This window comes from Pristiophorus japonicus, chromosome 15 (assembly GCF_044704955.1).
Source record: "Pristiophorus japonicus isolate sPriJap1 chromosome 15, sPriJap1.hap1, whole genome shotgun sequence".
NCBI classification, from domain to species: domain Eukaryota; kingdom Metazoa; phylum Chordata; class Chondrichthyes; family Pristiophoridae; genus Pristiophorus; species Pristiophorus japonicus.
In genome coordinates this window covers 108,058,655-108,085,916 of record NC_091991.1, presented here as the reverse complement: position 1 = coordinate 108,085,916, position 27,262 = coordinate 108,058,655, and positions in this window count along the sequence as shown.

Below are 27,262 nucleotides of genomic sequence, written 5' to 3'. Positions count from 1 at the left end.
CACACTCACACTCACGCACTATCACACATTCACACACTCACACATGCATTCACACACACACATTCACACGCACACACACACTCACACACTCACACACTCTCACTCACTTACACCTGCTCTCACACTCACACCTGCTCTCACACACTCATACACACACTCACACACAGACACTCACACATACACTCACACACACCTACACAGTCACACACACTCACACAGTCACACACACTCACACACACACGTACTCACACACACACACACACACACACGTACTCACACACACACTCTCACTCACTTACACATGCTCTCACACACTTACACCTGCTTTCACACACATACTCACACACACACTCACGCACAGACACTCGCACACACACACACACTCACGCACACTTACACAGTCACACACACTCACATTCACACACACACATTTACACACACACTCACATATGCACTCAAACACACGCTCTCATGCACACACACACTCAAACACTCACACACACATTCAAACACACACGCATACACACTCTCGCATACTCACTCACACACTCAAACACATACTCACATGCACACACTCACATTCACACACTCACAGACTCACACACACAAACATACACACACACTCACCCACACTCACACACACACTCACACATACACACATTCACACACAGAATTACACTCACAGACACAATCACACACTCACACACGCACACACGCACACTTACACAATCACACACACTCACACACTTACACATGCACTCACACTCACAGACTCACACACACAAACATACACACACACTCACCCACACACGCACACACATTCACACACAGAATCACACACTCACACATGCACACACTCACACATTCTTACTCACACACACACACAAACACTCACACACAGTCACACAAACAAACTCACACACACACACAGAAACACACACACTCTCACACATTCACACACGCATTCACACACGCACTCACACACATTCACACGCACACACACACACATACTCACACACTCTCACTCACTTACACCTGTTCTCACACACTCACACCTGCTTTCACACACTCATACACACACTCACACACAGAAACTCGCACACACACTCACACACTTACACAGTCACACACACACACACACTCACACACAAACACACACATACACGCTCACACATTCACACACTCGCACATACATTCACATGCACACTCAGACACAATCACATGTACACACTCAGAGACACACACATTCACACACACATGCACCCATACTCACTCACATACACACACATATACACACACTCACACACACACTCACACTCAAACACTCTCACTCACTGACACCTGCTTTCACACACTCACACCTGCTCTCACACTCTCACACACTCATACACACACTCACGCACAGACACTCATGCAGACACACTCACACTCACTTACACAGTCACACACACTCACATTCACACACGCACATTTACACACACACTCACATATGCATTCACATATGCACTCACACACACGCTTCTCATGCACACACACACTCAAACACTCACACACACATTCAAACACACACACATACACACTCTCGCATACTCACTCACACACTCAAACACATACTCACACACACACACACTCACACAGACTCACACATACAAACATACACACACACTCACCCACACTCACACTCACACATACACACATTCACACACAGAATTACACTCACAGACACAATCACACACTCACACACGAAAACACACACACTTACACAATCACACACACTCACATTGACACACACACTCACACATGCACTCACACTCACACAGACTCACACACACAAACATACACGCACACATTCACCCACACTCACACACTCTCACACATTCACACACGCATTCACACACACACTCACACACACACATTCACACGCACACACATACTCACACACTCTCACTCACTTACACCTGCTCTCACACACTCACACCTGCTCTCACACACTCATACACACATTCACACAGAGCCACTCGCACACACACTCACACACACTTACACACAAACACACACATACACTCTCACACATTCACACACTCACACATACATTCACATGCACACTCACACACACTCACATGCACACACTCAGACACACACACACTCACACACACACTCAGCCACACTCACTCACATACACACACATATACACACACACACACTCACACACACACTTTCACACACACACTCACACGCACACACACACACACTCACACACACACACGCGCACACACACGCACTCACACACACACACTCACACACACACGTACTCACACACTCACACCTGCTCTCACATACTCTCACACACACACTCACGCAGACACTCGCACACATACACTCACGCACACTTACACAGTCACACACACTCACATTCACACACACACATTTACACACACACTCACATATGCACTCACACACACGCTCTCATGCACACACACACTCAAACACTCACACACACATTCAAACACACACACACACTCTCGCATACTCACTCACACACTCAAACACATACTCACACGCACACGCATACACATACACACATTCACACACAGAATTACACTCACAGACACAATCACACACGCACACACACACACTTACACATTCACACACACACTCACATTCACACATACCCACACACACTCACACATGCACTCACACTCACACAGACTCACACACACAAACATACACACACACACTCCCCACACTCACACACACACGCACACACATTCACACACAGAATCACACTCAGACACAATCACACACTCACACATGCACACACTCACACATTCTTACTCACACCCACACACAAACTCACACACAGTCACACGCACACACACACTCACACACACACACATACTCACACACTCACACACTCTCACTCACTTACACCTGCTCTCACACACTCACACCTGCTCTCGCACACTCCTACACACACTCACACACAGAAACACACACTCTCACACATTCACACACGCATTCACACACACACTCACACACTCTCACACATTTACACACTCACACATGCATTCACACACACACTCACACACACACATTCACACGCACACACACACACACACACATACTCACACACTCTCACTCACTTACACCTGCTCTCACACTCACACCTGCTCTCACACACTCATACACACACTCACACACAGACACTCGCACATACACTCACACTCACACACACTTACACAGTCACACACACTCACACGCACACGTACTCACACACACACACACACACTCACACACACACGTACTCACACACACACACACACTCTCACTCACTTACACCTGCTCTCACTCACTTACACCTGCTCTCACACACTCACACCTGCTCTCACACACATACTCACACACACACTCACGCACAGACACTCGCACACACACACACTCACGCACACTTACACAGTCACACACACTCACACATGCACTCACACACACGCTCTCATGCACACACACACTCAAACACACACACACATTCAAACACACACACATACACACTCTCGCATACTCACTCACACACTCAAACACATACTCACACACACAAACATACACACACACTCACACACGCACACACACACACTTACACAATCACACACACACACATGCACTCACACTCACACAGACTCACACACACAAACATACACACACACACTCACCCACACACGCACACATATTCACACACAGAATCACACACTCACACATGCACACCCACACATTCTTACTCACACACACACACTCACACCCACACACAAACTCACACACAGTCACACACACAAACTCACACACACACAGAAACACACACACTCTCACACACGCATTCACACACACTCACACAATCTCACACACACACACACACACATACTCACACACTCTCACTCACTTACACCTGTTCTCACACACTCACACCTGCTTTCACACACTCATACACACACTCACACACCGAAACTCGCACACATACTCACACACACTTACACAGTCACACACACACACTCACACTCACACACAAACATACACATACACGCTCACACATTCACACTCACACATACATTCACATGCACACTCAGACACACTCACATGTACACACTCAGAGACACACACATTCACACACACACGCACCCATACTCACTCACACACACATGTACTCACACACTCACACCTGCTCTCACACTCACTCACTCACTCACATACACACACATATACACACACACACACTCACACACACTTTCACACACACACACTCACACGCACACACACACGCACACACACGCACACACACACGCACTCACACACACACGTACTCACACACTCACACCTGCTCTCACACACTCTCACACACACACTCACGCAGACACTCGCACACACACACTCACGCACACACACACACACACACATGTACTCACACACTCACACACTCTCACTCACTTACACCTGCTCTCAATCACACTCACACACACACACTCAAACACACTCACTGACACCTGCTCTCACACACTCATACACACACTCACGCACAGACACTCGCACACACACACTCACACACACTTACACAGTCACACTCACACTCACGCACACTCACTCACACAAACACACACACACACACATTTACACTCAAACACACAATCAGATTCACACACGCACTCACACTCACTCACAGACACACAAATACTCACACACACACACATACACACACACACTCACACACAATCACACTCACACACACAATCACACATGCACACACTCACGCACTCTTACTCACACTCACACACTCAGACACACACACCCACACACACACACACACATACATACATCCACACAGAAACACACACACTCTCACACACGCATACATGCATTCACACACACACACTCACACATTCACACGCACACACACACACACACACACATACTCACACTCACACACTCTCACTCACTTACCCCTGCTCTCACACACTCACACCTGCTCTCACACACTCATACACACACTCACACACAGACACTCACACACACACTCACACTCACACACACTTACACAGTCACACACACTCACATTCACACACACACACACACTCACACACAAACACACACATGCACTCTCACACATTCACACACTCACACATACATTCACATGCACACTCAGACACACTCACATGTACACACTCAGAGACACACACACTCACACACACACTCTCACTCAAACACTCTCACTCACTGACACCTGATCTCACACACTCACACCTGCTCTCACACACTCATACACACACTCACGCACAGACACACACGCATGCACACTCACACACACACACACATTTACACTCACACACACACATTTACACTCACACACACAATCACATTCACACACGCACTCACACTCACACTCACTCACACACACAAAGACTCACACACACACACGCACACACTCACGCACTCTTACTCACACTCACACACTCAGACACACACACCCACACACACACACACACATACATACATCCACACAGAAACACACACACTCTCACACACGCATACATGCATTCACACACACACACTCACACATTCACACGCACACACACACACACACACATACTCACACACTCACACACTCTCACTCACTTACCCCTGCTCTCACACACTCACACCTGCTCTCACACACTCATACACACACTCACACACAGACACTCACACACACACTCACACACACTTACACAGTCACACACACTCACATTCACACACACACATTTACACACACACTCACATATGCACTCACACACACGCTCTCATGCACACACACACTCAAACACTCACACACTCACACACATTCAAACACACACACACACATTCTCGCATACTCACTCACACACTCAAACACATACTCACACACACACACTCACACTCACACAGACTCACACACACAAACATACACACACACTCACCCACACACTCATACATACACACATTCACACACAGAATTACACTCACAGACACAATCACACACTCACACACGAAAACACACACACTTACACAATCACACACACTCACATTCACACACACACTCACACACGCACTCACACAGACTCACACACACAAACATACACGCACACATTCACCCACACTCACACACTCTCACACATTCACACACTCACACATGCATTCACACACACACTCACACATGCACTCACACTCACACAGACTCACACACACACACATACACACACACACTCACCCACACACGCACACACATTCACACACAGAATCACACACTCACACATGCACACACTCACACATTCTTACTCACACACACACACTCACACCCACACACAAACTCACACACAGTCACACACACACACACACACACACACACAGAAACACACACACTCTCACACATTCACACACGCATTCACACACACACTCACACTCACACACTCACACATGCATTCACACACACTCACATACTCACATACACTCACATACTCACACACACACACATACTCACACACTTTCACTCACTTACACCTGCTCTCACACACTCACACCTGCTCTCACACACTCATACACACACTCACACACAGACACTCGCACACACACTCACACACACTTACACAGTCACACACACTCACATTCACACACACTCACACTCACACACAAACACACACATACTCTCACACATTCACACACTCACACATACATTCACATGCACACTCAGACACACTCACATGTACACACTCAGAGACACACACATTCACACACACACGCACCCATACTCACTCACATACACACACGCTCACGCACACACTCTCACACACACACACACACACTCACATACACACACACAATCACACTCACACACACACACACTCAAACACTCTCACTCACTGACACCTGCTCTCACACTCACACCTGCACTCACTCTCACACACTCATACACACACTCACGCACAGACACTCATGCAGACACACTCACTCACTTACACAGTCACACACACTCACACTCACATACACTCACTCACACACTCACACCTGCTCTCACACACTCTCACACACACACTCACGCACAGACACTCGCACACACACACTCGCGCACACTTACACAGTCACACACACTCACATTCACACACACACATTTACACACACACTCACACACTCACATATGCACTCACACATACGCTCTCATGCACACACACACTCAAACACTCACACACACACACAATCAAACACACACACATACACACTCTCGCATACTCACTCACACACTCAAACACATACTCACACACACACACTCACACAGACTCACGCACACAAACATACACACACACTCACCCACACTCACACACACACTCATACATACACACATTCACACAGAATTACACTCACAGACACAATCACACACTCACACACGAAAACACACACACTTACATAATCACACACTCACATTCGCACACACACTCACACATGCACTCACACTCACACAGACTCACACACACAAACATACACGCACACATTCACCCACACTCACACACTCACACTCACACACTCTCACACATTCACACACTCACACACTCACACATGCATTCACACACACACTCACACACTCACACACACACATTCACATGCACACACATACTCACACACTCTCACTCACTTACACCTGCTCTCACACACTCACACCTGCTCTCACACACTCATACACACACTCACACACAGACACTCGCACACACACTCACACATACTTACACAGTCCCACACACTCACATTCACACACACACACACTCACACTCACACACAAACACACACATACACTCTCACACATTCACACACTCACACATACATTCACATGCACACTCACACACACTCACATGCACACACTCAGACACACACACACTCAGCCACACTCACTCACTCACATACACACACATATACACACACACACTCACACACACACTTTCACACACACACACACACACTCACACGCACACACACACACACACACTCACGTACTCACACACTCACACCTGCTCTCACACACACTCACACACTCACACAGACTTACACACACACTCACCCACACTCACACGCACACACAGAATCACACACTCACACATGCACACACTCACACATTCCTACTCACACACACACACTCACACTCACACACTCTCACACATTCACAAACTCACACATACACACACACACAGAAACACACACACTCTCACACATTCACACACACACTCACACTCACACTCTCACACATTCACACACTCACACATGCATTCACACACACACTCACACACACACATTCACAAGCACACACATACTCACACACTCTCACTCACTTACACCTGCTCTCACACACTCATACACACACTCACACACAGACACTCACACACACACTCACACACACTCGCATTCACACACACTCACACTCCACACAAACACACACTCTCACATATTCACACACTCACACATACATTCACATGCACACTCAGACACACTCACATGTACACACTCAGAGACACACACATTCACACACACACGCACCCATACTCACTCACATACACACACATACACAGACACTCACACACACACTCTCACACACACACACTCAAACACTCTCACTCACTGCTCTCACACACTCACAACTGCTCTCACACTCTCACACACTCATACACACACTCACGCAGACACACTCACACTCACTTACACACTCACACACACTCACTTACACCTGCTCTCACACACTCTCACACACACACTCACGCAGACACTCGTACACACACACTCGCGCACACTTACACAGTCACACATACTCACATTCACACACACACATTTACACACACACTCACACACTCACATATGCACTCACACACACGATCTCATTCACACACACACTCAAACACTCACACACACATTCAAACACACACACACACACACTCTCGCATACTCACTCACACACTCAAACACATACTCACACGCACACACTCACACTCACACACTCACACAGACTCACACACACAAACATACACACACACTCACCCACACTCACACTCACACACACACTTACACAATCACACACACTCACATTCACACACACACAAACTCACACACAGTCACATACACACACTCACACACACAGAAACACACACTCGCACACATTCACATACGCATTTACACACACACTCACACATTCACATATGCACTCACACACACGCTCTCATGCACACACTCACACATACACACATTCACACACAGAATTACACTCACAGACACAATAACACACTCACACACGCACACACACACTCACACATGCACTCACACTCACACAGACTCACACACACAAACATACACACACACTCACCCACACACGCACACACATTCGCACACAGAATCACACTCACAGACACAATCACACACTCACACACGAAAACACACACACTTACACAATCACACACACTCACATTCACACACACACTCACACACACTTTCACACACACACACTCACACACACACACGCGCACACACACGCACTCACACACACACGTACTCACACACTCACACCTGCTCTCACACACTCACACACACACTCACGCACAGACACTCGCACACACACACTCACGCACACTTACACAGTCACACACACTCACATTCACACACACACATTTACACATACACTCACATATGCACTCACACACACGCTCTCATGCACACACACACTCAAACACTCACACACTCACACACACATTCAAACACACACACACACACTCTCGCATACTCACTCACACACTCAAACACATACTCACACACACGCACTCACACTCACACAGACTCACACACACAAACATACACACACACTCACCCACACTCACACACACACTCATACATACACACATTCACACACAGAATTACACTCACAGACACAATCACACACTCACACACGAAAACACACACACTTACACAATCACACACAGTCACATTCACACACACACTCACACACGCACTCACACTCACACAGACTCACACACACAAACATACACGCACACATTCACCCACACTCACACTCTCACACATTCACACACTCACACATGCATTCACACACACACTCACACATGCACTCACACTCACACAGACTCACACACACACATACACACACACACTCACCCACACACGCACACACATTCACACACAGAATCACACACTCACACATGCACACACTCACACATTCTTACTCACACACACACATTCACACCCACACACAAACTCACACACAGTCACACACACACTCACACACACACACAGAAACACACACACTCTCACACATTCACACACGCATTCACACACACACTCACACACTCACACATGCATTCACACACACACTCACATACTCACACACACACACATACTCACACACTCTCACTCACTTACACCTGCTCTCACACACTCACACCTGCTCTCACACACTCATACACACACACACACAGACAATCGCACACACACTCACACTCACACACACTTACACAGGCACACACACTCACATTCACACACACACACACTCACACTCACACTCACACACAAACACACACATACTCTCACACATTCATACACTCACACATACATTCACATGCACACTCAGACACACTCACATGTACACACTCAGACACACATTCACACACACACGCACCCATACTCACTCACATACACACACATACACACACGCTCACACGCATACTCTCACACACACACACACTCACATACACACACACAATCACACTCACACACACACGCACTCAAACACTCTCACTCACTGACACCTGCTCTCACACTCACACCTGCACTCACACTCTCACACACTCATACACACACTCACGTACGGACACTCATGCAGACACATTCACTCACTTACACAGTCACACACACTCACACTCACACACACTCACTCACACACTCACACCTGCTCTCACACACTCTCACACACACACTCACGCACAGACACTCGCACACACACACTCGCGCACACTTACACAGTCACACACACTCACATTCACACACACACATTTACACACACACTCACATATGCACTCACACATACGCTCTCATGCACACGCACACTCAAACACTCACACACACACACACAATCAAACACACACACATACACACTCTCGCATACTCACTCACACACTCAAACACATACTCACACACACACACTCACACTCACACAGACTCACGTACACAAACATACACACACACTCACCCACACACACACTCATACATACACACATTCACACACAGAATTACACTCACAGACACAATCACACACTCACACACGAAAACACACACTTACATAATCACACACTCACATTCACACACACACTCACACATGCACTCACACTCACACAGACTCACACACACAAACATACACGCACACATTCACCCACACTCACACCCTCACACACTCTCACACATTCACACATTCACACACTCACACATGCATTCACACACACACTCACACACACACACTCACACGCACACACACACACACACACTCACGTACTTACACACTCACACCTGCTCTCACACACACTCACACACTCACACAGACTCACACACACAAACATACACACACGCACTCACCCACACTCACACGCACACACAGAATCACACACTCACACATGCACACACTCACACATTCCTACTCACACACACACACTCACACACTCTGACACATTCACAAACTCACACATACACACACACACAGAAACACACACACTCTCACACATTCACACACACACTCACACATTCTCACACATTCACACACTCACACATGCATTCACACACACACTCACACACACACATTCACACGCACACACATACTCACACACTCTCACTCACTTACACCTGCTCTCACACACTCATACACACACTCACACATAGACACTCACACACACACTCACACACACTTACAGTCACACACACTCACATTCACACACACTCACACACAAACACACACTCTCACACATTCACACACTCACACATACATTCACATGCACACTCAGACACACTCACATGTACACACTCAGAGACACACACATTCACACACACACGCACCCATACTCACTCACATACACACACATACACACACACTCACACACACACTCTCACACACACACACTCAAACACTCTCACTCACTGCTCTCACACACTCACAACTGCTCTCACACTCTCACACACTCATACACACACTCACGCACAGACACTCATGCAGACACACTCACACTCACTTACACACTCACACACACTCATTCACACACTCACACCTGCTCTCACACACTCTCACACACACACTCACGCAGACACTCGTACACACACACTCGCGCACACTTACACAGTCACACATACTCACATTCACACACACACATTTACACACACACTCACACACTCACATATGCACTCACACACACGATCTCATGCACACACACACTCAAACACTCACACACTCACACACACATTCAAACACACACACACACACACTCTCGCATACTCACTCACACACTCAAACACATACTCACACGCACACACTCACACTCACACAGACTCACACACACAAACATACACACACACTCACCCACACTCACACTCACACACACACTTACACAATCACACACACTCACATTCACACACACACTCACACACACACACAAACTCACACACAGTCACATACACACACTCACACACACACACACAGAAACACACACTCGCACACATTCACATACGCATTTACACACACACTCACACACTCACATATGCACTCACATACACGCTCTCATGCACACACACACACTCAAACACATACTCACACACACACACTCACACTCACACAGACTCACACACACAAACATACACACACTCACCCACACTCACGCACACACTCACACATACACACACAGAATTACACTCACAGACACAATCACACTCACACACGCACACACACACTTACACAATCACACACACTCACATTCACACACACACTCACACATGCACTCACACTCACACAAACTCACACACACAAACATACACACACACTCACCCACACTCACACACACACGCACACACATTCGCACACAGAATCACACTCACAGACACAATCACACACGCACATACTCACACATTCTTACACACACACACACTCACACATAATTCACACAGTCACACACACACACTCACACACAAACACAGAAACACACACACTCTCGCACATTCACACACGCATTCACACACACACTCACACTCACACACTGTCACACATTCACACTCACACATGCATTCACATGCACACTCACACACACTCACATGGACACACTCAGACACACACACACTCACACACACACTCAGCCACACTCACTCACTCACATACACACACATATACACACCCACACACTCACACGCACACACACACGCACTCACACACACACGTACTCACACACACACACTCACACCTGCTCTCACACACTTTCACACACACACTCACGCACAGACACTCGCACACACACACACACTCACACTCACGCACACTTACACAGTCACACACACTCGCATTCACACACACACATTTACACGCACACTCACACACTCACATATGCACTCACACACACGCTCTCATGCACACACACACACACTCTCGCATACTCACTCACACACTCAAACACATACTCACACGCACACACTCACACTCACACAGACTCACACACACAAACATACACACACACTCACCCACACTCACACATACACACATTCACACACAGAATTACACTCACAGACACAATCACACACTTACACAATCACACACACTCACATTCACACACACACTCACCCACTCACATACACATGCACACACATTCACACACAGAATCACACTCACAGACACAATCACACACTCACACATGCACACACTCACACATTCTTACTCACACACACACACTCACACACAAACTCACACACAATCACACGCACACACACACTCACACACACATACTCACACACTCACACACTCTCACTCACTTACACCTGCTCTCACACACTCACACCTTCTCTCGAACACTCCTACACACACTCACACACAGAAACACACACACTCTCACACATTCACACACGCATTCACACACACACTCACACTCACACATTCAGACTCACACATGCATTCACACACACACTCACACACACACATTCACACGCACACACACTCACACACTCACACACACACGTACTCACACACACACACTCTCACTCACTTCCACCTTCTCTCACACACTCACACCTGCTCTTACACACTGTCACACACACACTCACGCACAGACACTCGCACACACACACACACACTCACACACACACGTAGTCACACACACACACGTACTCACACACACACACACTCACTTACACCTGCTGTCACACACTCACACCTGCTCTCACACACTCACACACACTCACGCACAGACACAATCACACACTCACACACGCACACACACACTTACACAATCACACACACTCACACAGACTCACACACACAAACATACACACACACACTCACCCACACACACAGAATCACACACTCACACATGCACACACTCACACATTCACAAACTCACACATACACACACACACAGAAACACACACACTCTCACACATTCACACACACACTCACACACTCTCACACATTCACACACTCACACATGCATTCACACACACACTCACACACACACATTCACACGCACACACATACTCACACACTCTCACTCACTTACACCTGCTCTCACACACTCACACCTGCTCTCACACACTCACACACAGACACTCGCACACACACACACACTCACGCACACTTACACAGTCACACACACACACATTTACACACACACTCACACACTCACATATGCACTCACACACACGCTCTCATGCACACACACACTCAAACACACATTCAAACACATACACATACACACTCCCGCATACTCACTCACACTCACATTCACACACACTCACACTCACACACAAACACACACTCTCACACATTCACACACTCACACATACATTCACATGCACACTCAGACACACTCACATGTACACACTCAGAGACACACACATTCACACACACACACGCACCCATACTCACTCACATACACACACATACACACACACACACACTCACACACACACTCTCACACACCCACACTCAAACACTCTCACTCACTGCTCTCACACACTCACAACTGCTCTCACACTCTCACACACTCATACACACACTCACGCACAGACACTCATGCAGACACACTCACACTCACTTACACACTCACACACACTCACTCACACACTCACACCTGCTCTCACACACTCTCACACACACACTCACGCACAGACACTCGTACACACACACTCGCGCACTTACACAGTCACACATACTCACATTCACACACACACATTTACACGCACACTCACACACTCACATATGCACTCACACACACGATCTCATGCACACACACACTCAAACACTCACACACTCACACACACATTCAAACACACACACACTCTCGCATACTCACTCACACACATACTCACACGCACACACTCACACTCACACACAGACTCACACACACAAACATACACACACACACACCCACACTCACATTCACACACACACTCACACACACACACAAACTCACACACAGTCACATACACACTCACACACACACACAGAAACACACACTCGCACACATTCACATACGCATTTACACACACACTCACACACTCACATATGCACTCACACACACGCTCTCATGCACACACACACTCAAACACATACTCACACACACACACTCACACAGACTCACACACACAAACATACACACACACTCACCCACACACTCACACATACACACATTCACACACAGAATTACACTCACAGACACAATCACACTCACACACGCACACACACACTTACACAATCACACACACTCACATTCACACACACACTCACACATGCACTCACACTCACACAGACTCACACACACAAACATACACACACACACTCACCCACACTCACACACACACGCACACACATTCGCACACAGAATCACACTCACAGACACAATCACACACGCATATACTCACACATTCTTACACACACACACACTCACACCCACAAACAAATTCACACAGTCACACACACACACTCACATACAAACACAGAAACACACACACTCTCGCACATTCACACACGCATTCACACACACACTCACACTCACACGCTCTCACACATTCACACACTCACACATGCATTCACATGCACACTCACACACACTCAAATGGACACACTCAGACACACACACACACACACTCAGCCACACTCACTCACTCACATACACACACATATACACACACACACACTCACACACACACACACACTCACACACACTCATACGCACTCACACACACACACACACTCACACACACACGTACTCACACACACACACACACTCACACACACACACACTCACACCTGCTCTCACACACTTTCACACACACACTCACGCACAGACACTCGCACACACATACACTCACACTCACGCACACTTACACAGTCACACACACTCACATTCACACACACACATTTACACTCACACTCACACTCACATATGCACTCACACACACGCTCTCATGCACACACACACACACTCTCGCATACTCACTCACACACTCAAACACATACTCACACGCACACACTCACACTCACACAGACTCACACACACAAACATACACACACACTCACCCACACTCACACATACACACATTCACACACAGAATTACACTCACAGACATAATCACACACTTACACAATCACACACACTCACATTCACACACACACTCACCCACTCACATACACATGCACACACATTCACACACAGAATCACACTCACAGACACAATCACACACTCACACATGCACACACTCACACATTCTTACTCACACACACACACTCACACACAAACTCACACACAGTCACACGCACACACACACTCACACACACATACTCACACTCACACACTCTCACTCACTTACACCTGCTCTCACACACTCACACCTGCTCTCGAACACTCCTACACACACTCACACACAGAAACACACACACTCTCACACATTCACACATGCATTCACACACACACTCACACTCACACATTCAGACTCACACATGCATTCACACACACACTCACACACACACATTCACACGCACACACACTCACACACACATACTCACACACTCTCACTCACTTACACCTGCTCTCACACACTCACACCTGCTCTCACACACTCATACACACACTCACACACAGACACTCGCACATACACTCACACACACTTACACAGTCACACACTCACACACACACGCACACACACACACTCACACACACACGTACTCACACACACACACACTCTCACTCACTTACACCTGCTGTCACACACTCACACCTGCTCTCACACACTGTCACACACACGCTCACGCACAGACACTCGCACACACACACACTCACACACACACATAGTCACACACACACACGTACTCACACACACACACACTCACTCACTTACACCTGCTCTCACACACTCACACCTGCTCTCACACACTCACACACACACACACGCACAGACACTCGCACACACACACACACTCATGCACACTTACACAGTCACACACACTCACATTCACACACACACATTCACACACACACTCACACACTCACATATGCATTCACACACACGCTCTCATGCACACACACACTCAAACACACATTCAAACACATACACATACACACTCTCGCATACTCACTCACACACTCAAACACATACTCACACGCACACACTCACACTCACACAGACTCACACACACAAACATACACACACACGCACTCACACACAGAATTACACTCACAGACACAATCACACACTCACACACACACACTTACACAATCACACACACTCACACACTCACACAGACTCACACACACAAACATACACACACACACTCACCCACACTCACACGCACACACAGAATCACACACTCACACATGCACACACTCACACATTCCTACTCACACACACTCACTCACACTCACACACTCTCACACATTCACAAACTCACACATACACACACACACAGAAACACACACACTCTCACACATTCACACACACACTCACACACTCTCACACATTCACACATGCATTCACACACACATTCACATGCACACACATACTCACACACTCTCACTCACTTACACCTGCTCTCACACACTCACACCTGCTCTCACACACTCATACACACACTCACACACAGACACTCACACACACACTCACACACACTTACACAGTCACACACACTCACATTAACACACACTCACACACAAACACACACTCTCACACATTCACACACTCATACATACATTCACATGCACACTCAGACACACTCACATGTACACACTCAGAGACACACACATTCACACACACACGCACCCATACTCACTCACATACACACACACTCACACACACACTCTCACACACACACGCACCCATACTCACTCACATACACACACATACACACACACTCACACACACACTCTCACACACACACACTCAAACACTCTCACTCACTGCTCTCACACACTCACAACTGCTCTCACACTCTCACACACTCATACACACACTCACGCACAGACACTCATGCAGACACACTCACACTCACTTACACACTCACACACACTCATTCACACACTCACACCTGCTCTCACACACTCTCACACACACACTCACGCAGACACTCGTACACACACACTCGCGCACACTTACACAGTCACACATACTCACATTCACACACACACATTTACACACACACTCACACACTCACATATGCACTCACACACACGATCTCATGCACACACACACTCAAACACTCACACACTCACACACACATTCAAACACACACACACACACACTCTCGCATACTCACTCACACACTCAAACACATACTCACACGCACACACTCACACTCACACAGACTCACACACACAAACATACACACACACTCACCCACACTCACACTCACACACACACTTACACAATCACACACACTCACATTCACACACACACTCACACACACACACAAACTCACACACAGTCACATACACACACTCACACACACACACACAGAAACACACACTCGCACACATTCACATACGCATTTACACACACACTCACACACTCACATATGCACTCACATACACGCTCTCATGCACACACACACACTCAAACACATACTCACACACACACACTCACACTCACACAGACTCACACACACAAACATACACACACTCACCCACACTCACGCACACACTCACACATACACACACAGAATTACACTCACAGACACAATCACACTCACACACACACACACACACTTACACAATCACACACACTCACATTCACACACACACTCACACATGCACTCACACTCACACAAACTCACACACACAAACATACACACACACTCACCCACACTCACACACACACGCACACACATTCGCACACAGAATCACACTCACAGACACAATCACACACGCACATACTCACACATTCTTACACACACACACACTCACACATAATTCACACAGTCACACACACACACTCACACACAAACACAGAAACACACACACTCTCGCACATTCACACACGCATTCACACACACACTCACACTCACACACTGTCACACATTCACACTCACACATGCATTCACATGCACACTCACACACACTCACATGGACACACTCAGACACACACACACTCACACACACACTCAGCCACACTCACTCACTCACATACACACACATATACACACCCACACACTCACACGCACACACACACGCACTCACACACACACGTACTCACACACACACACTCACACCTGCTCTCACACACTTTCACACACACACTCACGCACAGACACTCGCACACACACACACACTCACACTCACGCACACTTACACAGTCACACACACTCGCATTCACACACACACATTTACACGCACACTCACACACTCACATATGCACTCACACACACGCTCTCATGCACACACACACACACTCTCGCATACTCACTCACACACTCAAACACATACTCACACGCACACACTCACACTCACACAGACTCACACACACAAACATACACACACACTCACCCACACTCACACATACACACATTCACACACAGAATTACACTCACAGACACAATCACACACTTACACAATCACACACACTCACATTCACACACACACTCACCCACTCACATACACATGCACACACATTCACACACAGAATCACACTCACAGACACAATCACACACTCACACATGCACACACTCACACATTCTTACTCACACACACACACTCACACACAAACTCACACACAATCACACGCACACACACACTCACACACACATACTCACACACTCACACACTCTCACTCACTTACACCTGCTCTCACACACTCACACCTTCTCTCGAACACTCCTACACACACTCACACACAGAAACACACACACTCTCACACATTCACACACGCATTCACACACACACTCACACTCACACATTCAGACTCACACATGCATTCACACACACACTCACACACACACATTCACACGCACACACACTCACACACTCACACACACACGTACTCACACACACACACTCTCACTCACTTCCACCTTCTCTCACACACTCACACCTGCTCTTACACACTGTCACACACACACTCACGCACAGACACTCGCACACACACACACACACTCACACACACACGTAGTCACACACACACACGTACTCACACACACACACACTCACTTACACCTGCTGTCACACACTCACACCTGCTCTCACACACTCACACACACTCACGCACAGACACAATCACACACTCACACACGCACACACACACTTACACAATCACACACACTCACACAGACTCACACACACAAACATACACACACACACTCACCCACACACACAGAATCACACACTCACACATGCACACACTCACACATTCACAAACTCACACATACACACACACACAGAAACACACACACTCTCACACATTCACACACACACTCACACACTCTCACACATTCACACACTCACACATGCATTCACACACACACTCACACACACACATTCACACGCACACACATACTCACACACTCTCACTCACTTACACCTGCTCTCACACACTCACACCTGCTCTCACACACTCACACACAGACACTCGCACACACACACACACTCACGCACACTTACACAGTCACACACACACACATTTACACACACACTCACACACTCACATATGCACTCACACACACGCTCTCATGCACACACACACTCAAACACACATTCAAACACATACACATACACACTCCCGCATACTCACTCACACTCACATTCACACACACTCACACTCACACACAAACACACACTCTCACACATTCACACACTCACACATACATTCACATGCACACTCAGACACACTCACATGTACACACTCAGAGACACACACATTCACACACACACACGCACCCATACTCACTCACATACACACACATACACACACACACACACTCACACACACACTCTCACACACCCACACTCAAACACTCTCACTCACTGCTCTCACACACTCACAACTGCTCTCACACTCTCACACACTCATACACACACTCACGCACAGACACTCATGCAGACACACTCACACTCACTTACACACTCACACACACTCACTCACACACTCACACCTGCTCTCACACACTCTCACACACACACTCACGCACAGACACTCGTACACACACACTCGCGCACTTACACAGTCACACATACTCACATTCACACACACACATTTACACGCACACTCACACACTCACATATGCACTCACACACACGATCTCATGCACACACACACTCAAACACTCACACACTCACACACACATTCAAACACACACACACTCTCGCATACTCACTCACACACATACTCACACGCACACACTCACACTCACACACAGACTCACACACACAAACATACACACACACACACCCACACTCACATTCACACACACACTCACACACACACACAAACTCACACACAGTCACATACACACTCACACACACACACAGAAACACACACTCGCACACATTCACATACGCATTTACACACACACTCACACACTCACATATGCACTCACACACACGCTCTCATGCACACACACACTCAAACACATACTCACACACACACACTCACACAGACTCACACACACAAACATACACACACACTCACCCACACACTCACACATACACACATTCACACACAGAATTACACTCACAGACACAATCACACTCACACACGCACACACACACTTACACAATCACACACACTCACATTCACACACACACTCACACATGCACTCACACTCACACAGACTCACACACACAAACATACACACACACACTCACCCACACTCACACACACACGCACACACATTCGCACACAGAATCACACTCACAGACACAATCACACACGCATATACTCACACATTCTTACACACACACACACTCACACCCACAAACAAATTCACACAGTCACACACACACACTCACATACAAACACAGAAACACACACACTCTCGCACATTCACACACGCATTCACACACACACTCACACTCACACGCTCTCACACATTCACACACTCACACATGCATTCACATGCACACTCACACACACTCAAATGGACACACTCAGACACACACACACACACACTCAGCCACACTCACTCACTCACATACACACACATATACACACACACACACTCACACACACACACACACTCACACACACTCATACGCACTCACACACACACACACACTCACACACACACGTACTCACACACACACACACACTCACACACACACACACTCACACCTGCTCTCACACACTTTCACACACACACTCACGCACAGACACTCGCACACACATACACTCACACTCACGCACACTTACACAGTCACACACACTCACATTCACACACACACATTTACACTCACACTCACACTCACATATGCACTCACACACACGCTCTCATGCACACACACACACACTCTCGCATACTCACTCACACACTCAAACACATACTCACACGCACACACTCACACTCACACAGACTCACACACACAAACATACACACACACTCACCCACACTCACACATACACACATTCACACACAGAATTACACTCACAGACATAATCACACACTTACACAATCACACACACTCACATTCACACACACACTCACCCACTCACATACACATGCACACACATTCACACACAGAATCACACTCACAGACACAATCACACACTCACACATGCACACACTCACACATTCTTACTCACACACACACACTCACACACAAACTCACACACAGTCACACGCACACACACACTCACACACACATACTCACACTCACACACTCTCACTCACTTACACCTGCTCTCACACACTCACACCTGCTCTCGAACACTCCTACACACACTCACACACAGAAACACACACACTCTCACACATTCACACATGCATTCACACACACACTCACACTCACACATTCAGACTCACACATGCATTCACACACACACTCACACACACACATTCACACGCACACACACTCACACACACATACTCACACACTCTCACTCACTTACACCTGCTCTCACACACTCACACCTGCTCTCACACACTCATACACACACTCACACACAGACACTCGCACATACACTCACACACACTTACACAGTCACACACTCACACACACACGCACACACACACACTCACACACACACGTACTCACACACACACACACTCTCACTCACTTACACCTGCTGTCACACACTCACACCTGCTCTCACACACTGTCACACACACGCTCACGCACAGACACTCGCACACACACACACTCACACACACACATAGTCACACACACACACGTACTCACACACACACACACTCACTCACTTACACCTGCTCTCACACACTCACACCTGCTCTCACACACTCACACACACACACACGCACAGACACTCGCACACACACACACACTCATGCACACTTACACAGTCACACACACTCACATTCACACACACACATTCACACACACACTCACACACTCACATATGCATTCACACACACGCTCTCATGCACACACACACTCAAACACACATTCAAACACATACACATACACACTCTCGCATACTCACTCACACACTCAAACACATACTCACACGCACACACTCACACTCACACAGACTCACACACACAAACATACACACACACGCACTCACACACAGAATTACACTCACAGACACAATCACACACTCACACACACACACTTACACAATCACACACACTCACACACTCACACAGACTCACACACACAAACATACACACACACACTCACCCACACTCACACGCACACACAGAATCACACACTCACACATGCACACACTCACACATTCCTACTCACACACACTCACTCACACTCACACACTCTCACACATTCACAAACTCACACATACACACACACACAGAAACACACACACTCTCACACATTCACACACACACTCACACACTCTCACACATTCACACATGCATTCACACACACATTCACATGCACACACATACTCACACACTCTCACTCACTTACACCTGCTCTCACACACTCACACCTGCTCTCACACACTCATACACACACTCACACACAGACACTCACACACACACTCACACACACTTACACAGTCACACACACTCACATTAACACACACTCACACACAAACACACACTCTCACACATTCACACACTCATACATACATTCACATGCACACTCAGACACACTCACATGTACACACTCAGAGACACACACATTCACACACACACGCACCCATACTCACTCACATACACACACACTCACACACACACTCTCACACACACACGCACCCATACTCACTCACATACACACACACTCACACGCACACTCTCACACACACACACACTCACTCTCACTCACTGCTCTCACACACTCACAACTGCTCTCACACTCTCACAATCATACACACACTCACGCACAGACACTCATGCAGACACACTCACACTCACTTACACACTCACACACACTCACTCACACACTCACACCTGCTCTCACACACTCTCACACACACACTCACGCACAGACACTCGTACACACACACTCGCGCACACTTACACAGTCACACATACTCACATTCACACACACACATTTACACACAAACTCACACACTCACATATGCACTCACACACACGATCTCATGCACACACACACTCAAACACTCACACACACATTCAAACACACACACACACACACTCTCGCATACTCACTCACACACTCAAACACATACTCACACGCACACACTCACACTCACACAGACTCACACACACAAACATACACACACACTCACCCACACTCACACTCACACACACACTCACACACACTTACACAATCACACACACTCACATTCACACACACACTCACACACACACACAAACTCACACAGTCACATACACACACTCACACACACACACAGAAACACACACTCGCACACATTCACATACGCATTTACACACACACTCACACACTCACATATGCACTCACACACACGCTCTCATGCACACACACACTCAAACACATACTCACACACACACACACACACAAACATACACACACACTCACCCACACACTCACACATACACACATTCACACACAGAATTACACTCACAGACACAATCACACACTCACACACGCAAACACACACTTACACAATCACACACACTCACATTCACACACACACTCACACATGCACTCACACTCACACAGACTCACACACACAAACATACACACACACACACTCACCCACACTCACACACACACGCACACACATTCGCACACAGAATCACACTCACAGACACAATCACACACGCACATACTCACACATTCTTACACACACACACACTCACACCCACACACAAATTCACACAGTCACACACACACACTCACACACAAACACAGAAACACACACACTCTCACACATTCACACACGCATTCACACACACACTCACACACTCATACTCACACACTCTCACACATTCACACACTCACACATGCATTCACATGCACACTCACACACACTCACATGGACACACTCACACACACACACACTCACACACACACACTCAGCCACACTCACTCACTCACATACACACACATACACACACACACACACACACACACTCACTCACACACACACGTACTCACACACACACACACTCACACATACACACACTCACACCTGCTCTCACACTTTCACACACACACTCACGCACAGACACTCGCACACACACACATTCACACTCACGCACACTTACACAGTCACACACACTCACATTCACACACACACATTTACACGCACACTCACACACTCACATATGCACTCACACACACGCTCTCATACACACACACACACACTCTCGCATACTCACTCACACACTCAAACACATACTCACACGCACACACTCACACTCACACAGACTCACACACACAAACATACACACACACTCACCCACACTCACACATACACACATTCACACACAGAATTACACTCACAGACACAATCACACACGCACACACACACTTACACAATCACACACACTCACATTCACACACACACTCGCCCACTCACATACACATGCACACACATTCACACACAGAATCACACTCACAGACACAATCACACACTCACACATGCACACACTCACACATTCTTACTCACACACACACACTTACACACAGTCACATGCACACACACACTCACACACACATACTCACACACTCACACACTCTCACTCACTTACACCTGCTCTCACACACTCACACCTGCTCTCGAACACTCCTACACACACTCACACACAGAAACACACACACTCTCACACATTCACACACGCATTCACACTCACATTCAGACTCACACATGCATTCACACACACACTCACACACTCACACACACACATTCACACGCACACACACTC